The sequence below is a fragment of the Bombyx mori genome, chromosome 22 (genome assembly GCF_030269925.1).
Source record: "Bombyx mori chromosome 22, ASM3026992v2".
Taxonomy (NCBI): domain Eukaryota; kingdom Metazoa; phylum Arthropoda; class Insecta; order Lepidoptera; family Bombycidae; genus Bombyx; species Bombyx mori.
In genome coordinates this window covers 5,210,844-5,226,182 of record NC_085128.1, presented here as the reverse complement: position 1 = coordinate 5,226,182, position 15,339 = coordinate 5,210,844, and the positions used below count along the sequence as shown (strand labels likewise).

Below are 15,339 nucleotides of genomic sequence, written 5' to 3'. Positions count from 1 at the left end.
AAATTTGCTATGTACTGGAGATTAAAATGTATTCGGAAACTGTTACGTATTATGAATAGCATTTTTTGCAGGATTGTTTTAATATAAGTGTACGTTTGTTTGACAAAGAATTAGTTTAACTAGGGGTCCCGCAGTAGTCGAAATTCAACTATAATTAATTGGAATTGTAAGTTTGTACTCTATTATGGTTGTATTTTATACTTCTATAATCACAAATTTCGCCAAGGCTACACTATTAAAAAATATCAATAAAGACAAACAATATTTAATCTATCCTCAATTTGACCACAGACGTCAAGAACAAAAGTTTGACAATAAATAGTATGCATGCGTGTGTGCGTCAAATACATGGTATGTAGTGTGTGTAATGTTTTCTTTATTGATTTAATGTATCCTTTATGCATTTTTTTCAAAAAATATTAGCATTGTGCACTTCTTCTCTGTATTCTCTATAAGTGTGGAAAATTTCATACTCCTCCGTCAGCGCAATTTTCGTAAAAAGGGATACAAAGTTTTTGCTTCACGCATTCATCTATACTAATATTATAAAGAGGAAAGATTTGTTTGTTTGTTCGTTTCGAATAGGCTCCGAAACTACTGGACCGATTTGAAAAATTCTTTTTCCATTAGAAGCCGACATTGTCCCTGATGAAAATAGGCTACTTTATTTATTTATTTTTTATTTTTATTTTTTGGTTTCATGTGTGTTTTAATGTTTCCGAAGCGAAGCGAGGGCGGGTCGCTAGTATATAGATAAGCCGAGAGCTGAGCCGCTTAAACGTTTTTATCGCGACATCCAAAAGACCACTCCCTTAGAGGGGAAATGGATCCTAACCAGTAAACTCAGTGAAATATGAGTCATTATGCTTCTTTTTTAATATGAGATTGCATAATAAAACGAACAGGTAAGCTATGGCGGGAAATTAGCGGAACATGGGCCAGGTATCGCATCCGGAGGTACGGGGCGGCGCGCGCCTGAAACAAGCGAATCTTTGGGTTGAAAGCGCTGAAGAAATATCCGGATTTCTGCATTTTCCTTAACGCTTACCTTCTAAGTTTAAAAAAAAAACAAAGATACTCTCAAAGATACTTTAAAATGTTGCGAAGACAAAATTCCAAGAAAAACGCTACTCAAAAATTACTAGATTAATAAAATTAACTGTAATCTTTTATGAAATTTCTAGAACTTATTACTTTAGATTACTACTGGATTCAGTTTGATTTATACATTAAATTCATTGTGATTTAAGCATTCTAGAAACCTTTTGTAGGAATATAAAGAGAGATCAGGAGGCGCCGTTTCTTTCTAGCCTCAGTTTTCGGTTTACCATTTTTTGGAGAAAATCTAATCGTCACTAAGCATTGACAACACCGAGTCCGCCCGCTCCTCACTGGTCCTCAGTTCGGCTTTAGGTGTCGTGGAAGACGTGTGCTTTCCGTCGAACATCTATCGGTGACGAAATCTGTCAAATTGTGAATTAAATTAATCAACAGAACTATTAAACAATACACGTTTGTGGTTTTTTTTTTCAATTCATTACAATAATATTTGTTCATTGTGTTTGAGTGATTTGTGAACTGATGTGTTTTTATTTATTTGAGATGTCTTTTTTTGGTAAGTATTATAATATTTTTATACGTATTGTAAAGTGCTTATAATATTTGTTACTCGTTGTAATTATTAAAAAATAAACCAAATACGTAAAGTAAGTTAATCTATTTTATTTACATGTAGTTTATACGAGGTGATCTTATTTTAAGAAAATAATAATCGTGAATTATGGTGTCTCGAAAGTTTTTTCTTACTTTTATTGTTTTTATTTTATTCTCATCTTTATCTCATCTTCCTTCTCGTTTTTTTAATTTTTTTCTGTTCCTTCTATACGATATTTTTATTCTTGAAGCTTTAATTGTTATAATTTTTATGATCAACATTTTGTAATAGATCAAATCATATTCAAAGTATAATAAATATAGTATGTTATTTTATTTATAATATAGTGCACCAAGCATATTACACGGAACATTTGCCCTAATTTTAAATTAACTATATTCGTCTACGCTGCAATAAAATATAAACAACATTAATTGTATCGATCTTCGATCAACAGTATCGATTGTTAAAAATTAAATAGCACACCATTAGGCGGTTTTTAAGTGTGTCCTAATTCTATTAGTAGTTGTTATCTAAAGATGCGAATAAATACATATACCTATTCGCACCTTGCGTAGAGACCTAATGAAGTCATTACTTAAAAAAATACTGTATTAAAATATGTAGCATAGAGTTTCTATTACTACTAGAAAAGTGTATTATACCAGAAATTCTTATTTATATTTTTCGTGTATTCATATAGCATATAATCAGTAATAATATTATAAGCACGTGTATTATTAATAAGAAACGTTCAGGGACATGCTCACAAAATAATATTCCATTGGTAAATTCAAAGTTGTTTGTTTGACGATTATTTCCTTGCCATTAATCGCCACCGCAGTTATGTGCTTCAGATGGATTAAGACAATCGTTTTGATATATTTTTAGACGAATATTAATTTCATATAGGTATACTGGCTTATTGGATAACAGTACGCGCTAGTGAAGAATGCTGAATTTGTCACACTTTCGCCTTGGTAACTATTACAATATTCCTAAATAATTACTAGAAACCAAAACATAAAAGCGACATATGCTGTAAACGAGATCATAAAATCGTATTTTACTATTGTCACGCCGCATTTACTATTAAACTTAATCAGTACGTTTATCTTCTGTGGTAAACATATTCGTTTAGGATAATTGAAAACACTGATTAAGTCTATTCGAGGGTTACAATATTTAAGACTTTTGTGCGCAAGTGTCTTTGAATTACAACTATTTCACGGAGTTTTTCTTCTCAATTCCGTGCAAGTGCACTCAAACAGTTCGTTATAAAATTATTTACTTCTTTTTTTCGGCCCATACCTAGTATTGTTTTGAGAAATAATAAGTAATCAAAATTAAAGGTAAATTTATGGTAGGCAGCGGCTTGGTTCTGCCCCTGGCATTGCTGACGTCCATGAGCGACGGTGACCACTTACCATCAGGGGGGCCGTATGCCTGTCTGCCTGATATTGAAGGCACTAAAAAAAATAATGAATTATTGCCTTTCATGAATATAATTTTTTTAACACGTTATTATTAGCTTGATGTGTATTTATGTTTGTTTCTATCTAACGCAACCTTTAGAAAGGGACGTCTTCAAGATATCCGATTAACTTGAAAATTTGCACGCGCTTCTAAGACCGATGATAATACAATAACTTTATAGCTTCGCTCTAATATCCTGTCCAGTATCAAGAGAATAATCAAATAATTGTTAGTCCGGTTTGCTATTGAAGCCTATTTTTGTTATGTATATCTTATAATGGATCATACAAGCATGTTATCATGTACCTTGAAGTACCGTTACCACATAAAATAAAATAGGCTGTTAAGACTTTTCATTTAGATAAAACAAATCACGAATCCTTAGCGTATTTCCTTTTTTTTTAAATAATTCGTGGTCTTTTGATAAAAAATTATGCAAATACAATTATCAGAGATTATTGTCATCGTAACGTATGTAATCTAAGCTCAATATTAGTAGTAGTAGATAGTGCTGATAAGATAGAATGAAACGGATAAATGTAAGTGAGGAATTTGTGCGTACGCAACTGATTTACATAACTATTCATTAAATTAAACTGTCTAATGAATTTGGACGGTTCGAAAAGTAATATACATTTGATTTTTGTAAAAACGAAAACCAACTCATCGAAATGAGGTATGAGAGGTAATGTTTCCTGAAGCCAGGATGTGGGTAGAGGCCATGTATATTTCTGCCGTAGAACAATCACGAATTCCGGTTTGAAGATTGGGACAGTATAATAAATTACGACCTTTTGTCTCAAGGCGGGTAGCCGTATTGAAATTTGCAATGTCCACAGCCTCCATTGACCAATCAATACCAGAAAATAAATTTATATCGTATCTGTCTAAAAAAATTCCTCTTTAATTCCTAACTAGACGCGTCGCACAATGTCAATAGCGTTATTATAATTTTTTGTAGATAGAATAAAACACCTTTCACGGCAAATGGAATTGCTTCTGTCTGGTTGAAAAACTCGCAAAAAGTGATATCGTAGTGGGCCGGCCACATATGCCGTCGCACTGACAATCGGTTGGGCTCAAAAATACTGGAGTGGAGACCTCGTACTGGACGTCGTATCGTATACAGACAGCCAACGAGGTAGACTGGTGACCTAGTCAAAGTATTTGGTAGAGATTGGATGCGAAAGGCAAGAGACCGAAAAGAATGGAGTGCATTCGAAGAGACTCAGCATTGGGTGGACACGGGTTGAAGAAGAGAGAAGAGAGAGGTCAAAAAACCACCAGTCGATGCTTATATCCGTTGATAAATAAAATTATGAACCAGCGTGCGCGGTATCGTATTAATCATAAGCAGCGTTGTCCAGATCATCTCATTTACCATGATCAAACATTCATCTTTTTCTTGCCTTTATCCCACATTATGTAGGGTTGGCGCAATATTCCCTAACTATCATATCGTGTTGCATAGAGATTAGGCACGAGTTCTACTACCTCCCGCTTGCCTGATGTCAACCCTCCCTGGGTTATTGTTGACTTAAGATAATCACAAGAAGTCCCTTAGTCTTTTTTTACGAGATCCACGCGATGGTAGGGATAAGCCGAATTCTAGGCTGGGAACCGCACGGCATTACCATGATAAAAAGTATCCTGTCTTAATTTATAATTCGGACTATCTGTATACGAAATCCCTTCCAGATCTCTTCAGATAATTTCGCGTGAAATACAAACTTAAACTTAATTTATAATTTTAGTATAGATTGAAATAGTATACATATTTTTTTCTGATATGACTTATTTTTGTTTCATTGAAATGGTAAACTTTAAAGTCAGAACCATTAGGTTGAATTATTACGGTAAACGAATACTTGTGCAGTTATAGTTTCTTTTTACTCGGATTTTAACATATCTACACTATAACTTAAAAAAAATTACAAATTTGCTTTAACCGATATTCATGTGAAATGTTGTATTTATACAATCGAAAATATTTAATATCAATGTCAAGAAATACTATTAACGTTCCAATTAGAGACAATATACATTTTAAATCGATGAAGATACCATTAAAAACGCGAATAAAATCAAGTACATCAATAAAAAAATATATTTCAAAAAACTATTATTGGATATTCATTACCCAATAATGTATATAATCGTATATGATAGATACGATAATATGATTCATAAAATTCCTATATCAATGAGTCATGTTCACTAAACGCTTAGTCCAGAGAACAATTACATCACTATTATCATATCACGATTATGTGCTATGAATACCAAGTTAGATCTAATCGTACTTTTTGAAGTCAAAAACTCTTCGCATTTTTGCCGACGGCACGATTGAAGATCCTGTTAAAATTTTATCAAATCGATGTCCTTTTTTTGTGCAGAAACAAAAGCCCTTTAGCCAAGTGTGTAATATTTTGATACAATGGTCGTTAACAACACAATAGTTTAATTTAACAATGGTTATTGTTTTAGTCCAATATATTGTTGAAATTTAATCTTGAACGACATTATTAAAATTGTAGGTGAACATTTTAGTAATGAGATATATTCTTAAGATTTTCTGAATCTTTATAACAATTAATATATTTATATTGTGACAAATTACTGGTTCCAATGCATTTATCAAAATTTGTAGTAAACAAAGAATTTTATTTTATTAAAATGGAGCATTTTATTTAAATGAAAAACATATAGAAAATAGCTGATCATTCATGAAGGTGTTTCAGAGCACAATTGGTAAAAATTATTATTTAAAAAAGATACGCCACAGATTAGGGTTACGCAGAATCAAAAACTCATGAATTAACCTAAAGAATAGGAATTATTTTAGAATGATATCTTTTATTAAATTTGTACTACGATAGGATTAATCTGGAGACGACTTTAATTTTCTGTCTTTAAAAGCTATCCCAGAATACTTAATCTGTCTCCCGGGAAATCTGAATTTCCAAGTACAGATCCGTTTTTGTGATGGTCGTTTCGATATTATACCGGTATATATATTATTATTATAGTATTGTAGGCTTTTCATCTAACAAGTTATTCTTTAGTGAACTATTATTATAAATTTTCGGAAAGAATACGGAAAATTTACAAGCGCCTACTTAACCCACATATGTAGTCGATTGTTTTGTCAATCTTAGCGATAAGCACAGCTAGGTTATACTTTGGCATTGCCGATGTCTTTAGGAATTTATAAGTGGGCGTACTTGCTGAAGCAACGACGCTTACTATTATCAAGTGGATCGTGAGCTCAGCAATAAAACGTCTCATGCCTTTAATAACTACGCAAATTTAGTATTAGTGATTTATACATACGTTTTTGATTATAACTACTAGAAGTCCCGTAGTAGTCGAAATTCGACTATAATTAATTGGAATTGTAAGTTTTGTACACTATTATGATTGTATTAATTTTATACTTCTATAATCACAAATTTCGCCAAGACTACACTGTAAAAAATATTGACAAAGACAAACAATATTTAATCTATTCTCAATTTGACAACAGACGCCAAGAACAAAAGTTTGACAATAAACAGTATGCATGCGTGTGTGCGTCATGGTAATACATGGTATGTAGTGTGTGTAATGTTTTCTTTATTGATTTAATGTATCTTTTATGCATTATTTTAAAAAATATTAGCATTGTGCACTTCTTCTCTACATTCTCTATAAGTGTGGAAAATTTCATAGTCCTCCGTCCGTGCAATTTTCGTAAAAAGGGATACAAAGTTTTTGCTTCACGTATTATGATATAGATTAGTATTAGTGGTTTATACATACGTTTTTGATTATATTGCCCAACGATGTTTCTTCAGTGCGGAAAATATTCGTGAAAATACGCTAAAGGTTTTTGGATGTATATTCTTACTTCTATTTTTTCAAAGAGACACACGTAGTATCGCAGAGGCCCGGCGTACATTAATTTTTTATAAATACCGAATTCGAATTGCTAAAATGCGTTTCTGATTCATTGTTTATTTCTCTTATAAACCTCTTAGGCAATATATCTTTTCTATAAATTAGATATTTCAAGATGTTCAAATGCCCCAAAAAAAATCTTGTACTTACATAGTATTGTGTATTCGATATTCAAGATTCTTTTAAATATTTTCGATTTCATTAAACTATTTTATATCGAATCATAAAGATTTTCATTCGAATAGAAATTAGGAGCCCCTACACACAGTTACGACTTTACCACTGATTTGGAACTCAATTTTAGAACTGAGTAGAAATTAATGGTTAGTTTTTTCAAATAAATACTAAAAAATATATTTTTTAAATCAACATATAAACAATAAATATGTTTAGTACTGGAAGGAACAGGTCTACGATCTACATTACTTATAGCAAATATCAGTTTAGTACTGTTGTCATATGGAGTACAATTTAAATTCTACCGATAATTGTAAAGCACCTAATTCCTTGTAGATTTCCGACTACGTACGTCCGCAGTCACCCAATAAATTACGAGCATTCTTGAAATTATACTATGCGTCTATAAATCACTAGAGCAGTCCCAAACAAAGAACTTAACTACTCAGTAACCAATCACATACATATGTATCTAATAACAAACACATTTTTGTGGGAAATCTAAAACAGGCCCGCACTATTTTTATCTTGTTGTACCATGACAGATGCGAGCTATCTATGCTGGAATTTTATATCTCAATACAGACCGATACAGTATTGAGCAATGACGTCACTAAGCCAGATGATCTGCTAATCATCCTACGTCTCTATAAAAATCACATCCACTAGAACTGTTCAAAGAAAATTAGGTTTACGTCAATTATACGTAATAGCACGGTTCATTTGTTTAATTATTTTGTTAAGAGTTCGCGTGCGAGAAGTTTCGAGTTGAGCCTTTTGATAAACGTAACTGCCAGTTTCCAATTTAGACTTTAAATGGTTTCAAAGTAAATTGCCTTTGTTTGCGTATGAAATATGCGTTTCATTTGACTGTGTTTGTTTTGGGCACAACGTTCGCAGCATTTGTCTCTGAATTATTTCACTTCGTCTAAGTGATTAATATGCAACGTTCGTAAGTTTGAGTTGTGAATTGTAGAAAGGTCTCTACGAAAATAAAATGATAAATTCACTTTTTTCCCTTACCTAATCTCTGTTAGCTTCGAGGGGCTACTCCAGATAACCATTAATTTATTAAATTCAGTTAATGATTTGGTCATTCATTTAGTAAAATTGAAATTTGGTTAAAAGATGACGAAACTTGTAAGAAGCCATAAATTTATAACAAATTTTAGAAATGCCAGTATTTGGAGAACAATCCAATATAGGTACGATGAAAGTGATTAAGTACTCGACAACTCATATTCATATTTTTCAACTCATATTTTTAACTTATCTTTCAACGCAGGATTGACCCAAAACCCTTATCTTCACTGAGAGCAGATATGATTGATAAGTTGAGTGATAATCGGTTTTAAAATATACATTGTTTATCTTTTCGTTTTAGTGATTTAGGGCAAACGGATCGAATACATGGAAGGCGGGATTTTTACATTCTGAAACCAAATTGCGATGATCTTTGCATTTAATATTCGATGCGAATATTATAAACCTAGTATTTCTTAAAAATCAGACGGATAAAACTATTATTTATTATAATATGTTTTTCTTTCTTTCGCTTCTTTCTTCTTCTTTCTTTCGATTAATTGCTTACAGCAATAATGGATGATGGTACATCCCAGTAATACATATAAAATATTACGGTATGAGGGTAGGACTATAGTTTTTTTTAGCCCTCGTGAGTTTCTCGCCGGATTTTCTCAGTGGGTTGCGTTTCCGATCCGGTGGTAGATTCTGCGAAGCACTGCTCTTGCTAGGACCAATGTTAGCAGCACTCCCGGTTAGAGCCCCGTGAGCTCACCTACACGTCAAGGTGAATCTGAAATAGCCTCTCAAGGCTACCAGCATAGGTAGGGGGAAAAAAAGGTTTTTTTTTATTAAAACAAACAGGGACTTGTTATAAAAGTTTCCGAAATCTTATCAAGACTTTATAATAGTTTAGATAAACATTTTTGTTAATATGATTTTGTAAATTAAATGAGAATTTCACTAGGTGATTTTAGAAGACATCTAAAACATAGTGTATAAAAATATAATAATATTGTATAATACATACATAGATATTTAGTACACATACCTAATAATAATAATAACACTTTATTTAACACCATATGTACAGAGTGAGCAAATAAAACAAATAATAGTCGGTGACATAAATTGGCGGCCTTATCGCTGAAAACGATCTCTTCCAGGCAACCTTGCAGGGAGAGGAATAAGTGAACTGGACGGTGCTATATCTAAATAAACTTACATAAAAAAAATACATACTTGTTTACACATGTGAAAAATCAATACAATATAAGATAGACTTACATACGATTAAATACAAATAAATACTAAAAATATGCAATTAAATACAAAATAAGTACATACATAGTAAATAAAACATTAAACCTACAGGCATTTGATAAGCTTGTATCACAAGTACCGGAGGTATTTTGCCATTGTTTTACTTAAAACAAAACGACAACCATTCAAGCGAATTTTAATCACATCTCTGTGTCTCAATATTGATTAAATAACGCGTTTTTCTACTTTTTTTTTTTGATTATGAAACACTTTTCGTGGAATAATCGAAGATGATCTCGACAGCTTCTTTCCACTCTTTTTAATTTCACTACTTTTATCTACCAAGTGTCACAAAAAGATATTTTTGCTAGTTCCTAGAATGCTCTGAAATTTATTCCCGTTCACGGGGCTTCCCGAACGTTATGGAGTTAGGGGAGTGCGAAATTGATCGATATGATGCCGTCATCTTCTTACCGTTGCAACACCCCTGTCGTCCGGACCTGAAGTGAACTTCCTTCCATAATATTTCCTATTTCCGTAGGACTTTTATACATCTCTCATCCCTGGTTTCTCTGGTTTCAATAAGGACTCAGAGGTGGGATGTTGGTTGGGTGTTTGACATTACTGATTCTCATGATAAACAACTTTAACGCCTGTTAGTTTCATTGTAATAGAATGATGCTTAATTTGTCTTCCACGAGGATTGAATGATTTTAAACTGGTAAATAGAATATATAGAACAGTTAATATTGCATTGTATGCTTTTATTAGATATTTGTTAATACAAATGTTACCTTCATCATTTTATTTATTTTAGAAACTTATAGTCTACATTATATACGACATATCTACCGTATCTATTGTATACCGCCAGCAAGAGGCATAGTCAAGCCGCAGTCTAACATTTTTGCCTAAGAAAAAGAATTTATGAAAATTGTTCCAAAAAATTCCGAATTCCGATTAGCCTTGTTTTTTTGTTCTTTCAAAATAATTCCTCCATCCCTTTTCAGTGGCGCATGAGGCAGTAACTGTAACATTAATTACCAGCGGCTTAAGTTCAGATTTAATCTGGTTGTCACATTAACAGTTTAGTACAAATCTATCTACCTACGATCTGTCATCCCTTCCGTTCTCTTAGTTAATGAGTTAATGTAGCTTACGCCTTCCTTGGGCTTGCGGTATTCCCCGCGTGTCCCCTAGGCGCGGACACCTACAAGGAAGTTCGGCCCAATGCCCGAAATAAAAATACACACGCCTAATTATTTGGTTTTATATATTTATATCAGATATTATAAACTGGTGGTAGAACCTCTTATGAGTCCATACGGGTAGGTACCACCACTCCGCCTATTTCTGCCGTGAAGCAGTAATGCGTTTCGGCTTGAAGGGTGGACCCTTCAAGCCGAAACGCAGTTGTAACTATACCTGATGAGACCTTAGAACTTATATCTCAAGGTGGGTGACACATTTACGTTGTAGATGTCTATGGACTCCAGTAACCACTTAACATCAGGTGGGCTATGAGCTCGTCCACCCATCTAAGCAATAAAATAGAAAAAAAAGATATTTATCTTGCTTCCACTGTTCGGGTGAAAATTGTTTTTAAACTAATTTCCAGATAAGAAACTCTGAGTTCTTATTCGGAACAATTATTTTCTCCGATTCGAATGATGGTGTAAGAAAAAAAAACTTTATAACTATTAATTTTTAAAAAAACGTGGTACATATTTTAAGATTTAAGTACCTGTTCGCTTAATCATGTCTGAAAATCCTGAAGCCGTATTTGCGTCAGTCAGTTCGACATGAAATTAAGAAAATTTTCAGCACATGTGAAAAATTATTTATAATTTTCATAACCTCTGGTGGGCAGCCAAAAGCTCTTGATTTATTATCATTTTGCGGCAAACTCTTTGAAGTTTCCGTTTATCACTATAGTTAATAGTGCGAAACAGTACGTGAGCCTACTGCAGCTGTGGTTTTTGGTGATTTTTTTTTTTCACAACTACCTCTCTGTATTGTAGATTAAAATTGTAAAATCAGCAATGTTATGAGTTTGTTTATGAGGCCCTCGGTTAGAGTCATACACACGGAGATATGTTGTAACTACACTTGAGACTTTAAAACTTATATCTCGAGATGGGTGGCGCATTTACTTTGTAGATGTCTATGGGCTCCAGTAATCACTTAACACCAGGTGGGCTGTGAGCTCGCCCACCCATCTAAGCAATAAAAAACAAGATATGTACATACGCTCTAAATTTTTATCACGTTTTCAAGAAATACTTGAATTGCTATATTTATATGCAGTTTTCTTACACCTGGGTAGAGCTTCAATGAACACTTCAATGTCAATAGTCGGCTGCTTCAAAACAATGTTTAGCATTTCAATATAACATGAATACATGTTAAAAATTGTTATATATTAGGAGGTGAGCACCACTGCGTGACTTTTGCTTAAAATTCTAAACTTATTTTTGGATCACTTCTTTATAAAGAAGCTTTTGATTGGATCTACTTACGGTGGCGACCACTTTCCCATTCTGAGTCTTATACTTAAGGACCTCTTTGGCTTTCAAGTCTCTTTGAAAAATTAATAACTTCATGTTCCGCTGATTCATCACAACCTTTTCACTTTTTAAGAAGATTTCATTTTCATTTTGTCGTATTTTGGGTTTCCGTTGATTCTGGCACAACTTGTTTTCTTATAATATAATATTAAAAATTAATTACTTACTCGATTATTTTCAGAAGAAAAAAAAATATGCATTCAAAATGACCGAAAATAAAATAATTTAATTAGGTATTCCAAATTGCATGTGCAAAATGATAACTGTCATAATGAGTTATTTGTTTCACACTATTATCGGAAAAATTGCTTCTTTTTCTTATTCAGCTTTATAAGTATGTTAGTCATTAGTCGTCTAATATTAATTAGGTACTGAGTCTATAGACTTCATAACATGAATATCCCAACCACTCTAGAATGCTGAAGTCGAAATGTCAAATCTGTTAAGAGCTGCCCCCCTCTTTCTAAAAGCATGACCTTTTCAGAGCAGATATTGATAACTACCCGTATGAGATTACAATATAATTTATCACTTAAGTGAGTTATATGTATTTAATTGTAAATTGATCTTCATAGCATCTGTCAGTGCATAAAACAACGAGTGATCAAGTATTCGTAGTCCATTGTCAAACTTTAGTTTTATTCTCTATATCGAAAATACTGTAAATTAACTGTCTAAATCAATTAAATAGAACGAAAGCAATCTTTTAAGCCAACAAAAGTTTCATAAGAAAATATTTTCGTCAAAGATTATTTACTTAAGTAACAGAAGTGAAACTTATTCATGAACCCTAAAACGTATTGAACGTCAAAAAGCGAGACCAGGAGATCCTAAACAAACAGATCGGCCCCGGAAGATACAAACATTGTATTCTTCGTGAAAAGTTTTTGTTACATTTTATCGCGAACGCTGCAAATCGTCCGACTGTTAAAACATGGCGGACCCTGATAGAATCACCGGTAGCAATAAATCTGGGACGGACAGACTCTTTTTCTTAAATTTTCCGCTCTCTCTGAATTATTCTTTGCGAATATGATAGATGATTTGAACGTGACAGATCTTTATATTAGCCGACTTCGAGAGAAATTCGAAGATTAAAGCAGTTTTTTTCCACTGCCTATTATTTGTTTATTATATTTGTTGGATTCTTGTTTATCTTACTTAGCTTAGCTAAACTATAAACAAAGTAATCTTTGTAAATCACAATAAGTTTTCATTAAAAAATTGCATTTGTTGGTATAGTTATCGCTCGGTTTCGGACATCGATTATAATGGTATTTATAACACAGAGTACCCACAGGTTTATCTTTAAATAGGCTTGATGATAACATGTTATTTGCACTGAGTGCTCCGACAAATTGTTTTAGATGATCCTCTCATCTTGTTTCTACCATCGCATCGCCCGTCAGCCGAGCAGAATTGATCCGTACTATCTAGAACCACTGCGTTCAACCAAAGGGTGTTTCCAGAGGTCTTATTTTGCACCGATGGAGCTACTAGAACAATCGACAATGGAAACATTAATGATGTTGGTGTAATCTGTATTCATTGTCAACAGAAGTAGAAGTTTTTTTTCAGTTTCACAATGACGTAATCGTCTGATGTTGTGAATTAAATCTTTTTCATTTAAATTGACAGATGATTAATATGTTGTAAATTTCTATAGCTAAATATTATAAAAAAATATACGTTCAAAGTGTCCCTGGTGTTTACGAATTCGCCAAAAATACGCTGTCTATTTTATATAATTTCTATTAAATATACGATGACCCTATAAAAAACACGTGAATGTTGCTTATATAACCCGAACGAAAGATTTGAAATGCTTAAAATTTCTCTTGAAACAGTTAGGAGAACACGCAAGAATATAAAAAAATCTGTCTCGTTTAAAAATATACTAGCTTGATTAATGATTGATGCATTAACCTTACCTTGCACACGACATTTTAATGATGTTTTTACTAGCTTAAATTGAATAAATAGTATAATTCCCGGATCTGCACTATAAACAGATTAAATTACAATTTATGATCACACATTTAACAAGGTACCAAATATAGAACAGGATATTAACAGATTTTTTTTTCTTGGATGGGTGTTGTTTTTATTATAACATAGAATAATGATGGCGTCACACATCTTGAGATATTATTAGGTTGGATTCTCAATTGTGTTGAGTAATGAGTGTTCTACCCTTCAGACGGGAGCAAGTGATTTTTCAACGGCCTCAAGAGCGCTATATTATTAGGCGCTGATAGCAAGCAATGTAGTTCAAGTGTGAGTTACAAAGTCAAGACCGGCTGTTAATAATGGTGGGCTATTAACCTACTTACAGGAATGCACTTATCCACTGATTTTACTGATACAGTGAAGCGCTCAGTACTAGGTTTGAAAGGAAATGATTGAGTTCATTACAATTGAATGAAAGCAAAGTCACGAAAATTACCCTGTAAGTAGTACTGGCACTAACTGGTGGTAGGACCTCTTGTGAGCCCGCACGGGTAGGTACCACCACCCTGCCTATTTCTGCGGTGAAGCAGTAATGCGTTTCGGTTTGAAGGGTAGGGCAGCCGTTGTAACTATACTGTGAGATTAGAACTTGTATCTCAAGGTAGGTGGCTCATTTACGTTGTAGATGTCTATGGGCTCCAGTAACCACTTAACATCAGGTGGGCTGTGAGCTCGCCCACCTATCTAGGCAATAAAATATTTAAAAAGTCTAGAGGTATTTACCTAAACTCTGTTTAAAAGGCGCAAGTTGTTTTTTTAAAATGATAGCCCGTGTTGTATTGACGACAGAGTATGATGCACGCTGACACGCGTAGATAGTACTATCCTTTTACCGCGATAGCGTCGGGCGTAACGTTTTTAGATCGCCATGGTCTGGCTCATATCTGTCTGCATTTAGCACTTCGAACTGGGGAGCAATATTCAGTGCGATGTCTGTAAAACCGGTAACGTATCGTGTTTGTTAGCAATAAATAAAAACAAAGATGCGTCTTCTATTACTTATAACTTGTCCATAGTATCTTCACCACAATTTGCACATACCTATCATTAAGGCTACATTATTTGCTATTAGAAAATAGGAGATGACAAAAACCTAAATGATGCTAGATTTTTTGTGTTTATAAAAAAATGAATTTAAAGAAGCTGTGGCCAAAACAATGGTAGGGCCGTTGGTCTATCGACAACTTGACACTTGTTGTGTATCAATGGTAAGACGTGTCAAACTTGACC

The 15,339-nt window shown here is 33.3% G+C and overlaps 1 protein-coding gene across 2 annotated transcripts in view; it reads left to right on the top strand.

Moving 5' to 3' along the window:
* The first annotated feature begins 1,399 nt into the window (after window positions 1–1,399).
* LOC101744721 (protein qui-1) overlaps window positions 1,400–15,339 on the top strand; it is a 102,934-nt gene continuing 88,994 nt past the window's right edge. The window contains exon 1 of one of the 2 annotated variants that reach the window (XM_012695351.4): window positions 1,400–1,615. The gene's annotated coding sequence lies outside the window, so the exon portion shown is untranslated. The remainder of the gene's footprint in view (window positions 1,616–15,339) is intronic. The other variant, XM_012695352.4, reaches the window with a different exon arrangement.